We start from the raw sequence: 4,942 nt of genomic DNA on the forward strand, positions 1-4,942 counted from the left end.
TGCCCACTCTAGTTGCCTGGTCACTACAGGGCCTCTGTACGGCTAACGGCAGGAATCTTAGGGTAGAATGTACTGGGGTTGCTTTTTTATTTTGTTTTGTTTCTTTGAGCACAAAAAAACAAGGCCTTGTGAAGATAGGCATATAGGTATGAACCTGTGGACACATGTCATTTCTGGGTGGTCAGATAAGGAGCATTTCTGTGATGCCCTCTCTTCTGTGGCCATGGTGAGGGCGGAAGAACTGGTAGCTTTACAGTGGTTGCACAATCAAGCGTTTAGAACCTGGAGCAAGCCCTTGGAAGACGACTGTTGCTGGGGGTTGGCTGGATCCTGTACTTACAGCGAGTCTTGGGGGGTCCTTACTGGATACACTTCAAATATTCCTGTATTTGAGCTCTGCTTAGCTCAGAGTCTGTAGGCTCCCTCAGTGCCTGGCTGAACCACCTTTTTGCCAGAGAGGAACTTACAAGGGCCCTGACTGAGCCAAATGGTCCCTTCCATGTTTGTTTAGTAGAATGAGTGGAGTGAATAAGGAGATCCTTAGCTCCTACTTACAAGTCAAATTTGTAGGGCTGATAAAGTGTTTGTAGGATGTTACCAGGCCCTTTGATCGTGGTAAGAGCACAGTGACCTCACTGCCAGCCCTTCTGTGTGTTTATTTTTAAATTCCCTTAATATTTTATTTTAGGTATAAGTGGCTGGCTTAGGCCAGGGCTGAAAGGTCAAATTGCTACCTCAGGACAAATAAATACATTCTGTGACCAGAGGGATGGGTCAGCTCAGGAAGGAGAAGAAAGTGGCAGGGTTTTTTCCCCCCTCTGTGTGAGGAATCGAACCTAGGGCATTCTACTTCTAAGCTATGTTATTTTATTTTTTATTTTGAAACTCACAAATTTGCTGAGGCTGGCTTTAAAACTGTGGGGCTTTTGTCTCAGCCTCCCAAGTATTGGGATTAGAGGCATGCACCACTGCACCCGGCTTGGTAGTGGTTTGTTTGTTTGTTTGTTTGTTTGTTTGTTTTTGTTTTTTTCTGTATTGGGAATGGGACCCAGGGGCATTCTACCTCCAAGCTACACCCCCCCAACCTTATTTTTTTTTTATTTTAAAACAGTGTCTCACTGAGTTGCAAAGGGCCTCACTAAGTAGCTGAGGCTATTTTAGAACCGCAATCCTCCTGTTTCAGCCTCCCAAATGTGGGGATTACAAGCCTGTACCACCATGCCTGGCTTTAGTAATGTTTTTTTTTGTTTTGTTTTGTTTTTTGGGGGTTGTTTTGTTTTGTTTTGTTTTGCAGGTCTGGGGATGGAACCCAGGGGCATTCGACCTCCGAGCTACACTTCCTGCCTTATTTTTTATTCTTCATTTTGAAACTGGGTCTCACTGAGTTACAGAGGACCTCACTAAGTAGCTGAGGCTGTCTGTGAACCGCGATCCTCCAGTCTCAGCCTGCCAAATGCTGGGATTACAAGCGTGCGCCACCACGCCCGGCTTCAGTGATGGTTTTTAAGCAGCCCTGTAATGCTTGGTCCCCAGCTAGAAAGTTTAAGAAAACAAAAATAGAATGAGAGGGAGTGAAACTGCCAAAGAACCTCGAAAGTTAGTGTTCTTCCTATAAAATGTTTATAGTTTGTTTGGTTGGTTTATTTGTTTTAACTTGGCAAGGCAATTTGCTTCTGTGCAGAGGATGCCTACACACTGGGCCAGCAGTCTGCTCAGCCTTTTACTCCCTAATGCTAAGGCCACTATGCTGCTCCCCACTGGCTAGAGTTTAGCTTTTGAAACCAGTAAATCCGGGAATGGAACAAAGGGACTCATGTATAAAGGTTACAAGATGGATATCTAGGCTACATTTACAAAATGGAGAACTATGTGATCTTGTAATTTCAATGGAAAATATTTTTTTCCTTTCTTGTAATTTCTCTATCTTTTATTATATACTTCTATTCTTCAAATTCTGTTAACAGGAGCTGACTTTTATGATCTGGGTTTGCAAATAGAAAAAAGTTATTATGGTATGAGGTGGAGGCTATTTAGTAATGGGTGTCTCCATAAATGTCTGGACTAATCTTCATATGAAAGGATCACACAGCATCCTACCAAAGTCATCATTCCAATAACCATGATAAGGGAGGCCAGGACAGATGTCATTATTGCCCTGTTTGCCATCCTTGGCTTAGAAGAGCACTGCCCTGCAAGACCACAGGGCTCCCAAGCTTCACCAGTGACCCTAGGATTATCTGCAAGAATCCTGGTGTTTCCACCACCTGGGCTCCCAGGAGGATGCAGAACAAGAAAACAAGGAGAGCGCTGCATCAGAATCACAGCTGGTGAAACAACAGTGTCATCTCCTTTGGGGAGCTATAGGAGATGCCCACCAGGCCTCTGTCCACAGCACCCTCTGCTGGTGGTCCAAAAGGTCCCAGGCAGAGTTCCTAAAGTGTCCTGAGCTATGGATGCCTAGCCCAAGCCCTTCTGCATTTTTGAGAGGATTATGGGGATTATCACTAAAACCACAGGTAAACACTTGCAGTATTCATAGAAAAAAAATTCAAAAAAAAAAAAGGTCTGGATTTTTTCCCCCCCGATGAGGCTGAGAAAAAAAAAATGTGACTGTACTTCAGAGAGATACCTAGAAGTCCTCAGAGCAACAGTGGGGAAGTCCACCATTCCTGGTCCACAGGGCCCAGGCAGGAGCAGCAGTGAAATCCTGTCTTGAGGGGATTCTTAAGTGCACCTGGACAGAGAGTGAAGAGGTGGAGGGGGTCTATGGGTCCTGCCCTGAAGAGCTCACATCCTAGGTCTGGAAAAGAGACAGGCAAGTGGACAAGAAGCAGGGAAGTCCCACCAGTAACGTTGACTTCCTGGACCACAAGGGCTGTTGGGATCCAGCATGGTAGAGGCCCGTGGTCACTCAGAGGGACCTAGCCTGCAGGTGGGGGCATGATCAAGGGAGTAAAACGGAAAAAAGAAACATCCAAGTCGCAGGCAGGTGCCATGGAACCCCAGCAGAGGGCAGCACGGGACCACGGCACCCACTGAGGAGCCACCGCAGACCCGCAGGGACCCAGCCCTAGGGAAGGAGGCTGTGTCCTTGCCATCTTTCAAAATGCCTTCTGCTGCCCTTGGATCCAGCTTGGAGCTGAGTTAAACTCTGGGTCACACAAGAGTCCGATCACACACTGTGGAGTCAACAGTTATTGAGTGTGGATGTGGTTTCTGCCCTTTTCCAGACACTGAGACTACAGAGGTGAATGGCTTAGTCTTGTAATAATCATGGCAGCAGGGACAAAGCCTTGTATGACATTTACTGCCCATCGGAGATATCCAGGTTGCATTATTTGTATCAGTTCATCCCCTCATAACAGTCTTTTAAGGTGGCACTATCAATAATCCAGTTTTACTAAGAAAGGAACTAAAACCCAGAGAGTATATGTGACTTGCCCAAGGTCACACAGCTACAAAGTGGTGGAGCCAGATTGGAATTCAGGCAATCTGGCTCCAGAGTCCTCACTGTTTTTTCTTTTTTCTTTTTTGTGGTACTGGAGATTGAACCCATGTACCTCCGAGCTATACCCCAAGCCCTTTTTTTGTTGTTGTTCTTGAAACAGGTCTCAGTAGTTTGCTGAAGGTCTCCCTATGTTGCCAAGGCTGTCTTCAAACCTGCCATCCTCCTGTCTCAGCCTCCCAAGTACTGGGATTACAGGTGTGCGCCACCATGCCTGGCTAAGTCCTTACTCTTAATGACTTTGCTACACTGACATAACTTAAACAAGTGAATGGTCATGATATCAAATATCTATACTATGAAGAAGATAAAATAGGTGTGCTGGAACTGGGACTGGAGTCACCTTAGATTCAGTGGTCAGATAATGACTTAGCTGAGTGACAGATCTAAGACCTGCTAGAAGATTATGCTACTGTCCAATCTCTGGCAAGCCCTCGGAGTTGTGCAACACAACTCGGGGCCACTTGTGGACCTTTTGTGCATGATCAAGTACACACATTCCTAACCCTGAGCCTCTGGAACCACGCAGATGCAATGCTCTTCAGAGAGGGAGGTGCAGAGAGAGGCCTGGATATGAGCTGGGGAGGGCAGGATTGAGACCCAGCAGCAGGCTGTAGAAAATTCTAAGCACCAGGCCTGTTGGCTTCCATACAACACACATGCACTTGTGCACAGAAATGTGTGCAAACAACCTGAGTCCAGGGACATGAGGCCCCACACTCTGGTTCCATGGCCTCAGCACCTCCCACACTCCTCAGAACTGCTCCAGCTCTATCCCCACTCCCTAAACTCACAGAGGGTCCCCAGGAACGTGTAGGGAAGGATTTGGGTCTGCATTTGGTTTGTACTACTGTAGCCGTGGGTGGTTGAGAGACATCATTCAGGATCTGACACTATAAAGTGAAGTAGACCCCCCTTTGCCCCATGAGGGACCTACGAGGGATGGAGAAAGGCTGGCATCCTGTGCTCTGCTGCCCTGTCAGGGTGTGAGGCAGGCAGAAGCCACTGTGGGGACTATATTTTTTGGATTGGTCATTTCCAAAACTGGCCAAACATCTGGATCACCTGAGGACCTCTCTAAGATGAGAGACTTCTGAGATTTTAATTAACTGGGCCCAGAATGGGACTGAGCTCCCACAACCTTATGAAGCATTTCAGTCAATTCTGCCAACCTCTGCTTTGAAGAGCCGCCGGAGGTGGTGCAAGACTGCCCGCCAGGGCAAGACAAGTCAGATCAGGGTTGGGGTGGCTAGCTTGTTCCGAGGTATTTGTTTAGCTGCTGAAGGGCTACTTGTAGCCGTTTCTTTGAACCATGATGCATGTTTGCCTGGTAAAACCCCTACTTCCTTCTTGGAGACATTGCTTCCTCCTCACAGGCTAGCCACTGGGGTCCTAGAATTACTCCTGCCCCGAGCCCCTCCTACCTTCCCAGCAATC

Source organism: Muscardinus avellanarius, assembly GCF_963383645.1.
Source record: "Muscardinus avellanarius genome assembly, chromosome: 4".
Lineage (NCBI taxonomy): Eukaryota > Metazoa > Chordata > Mammalia > Rodentia > Gliridae > Muscardinus > Muscardinus avellanarius.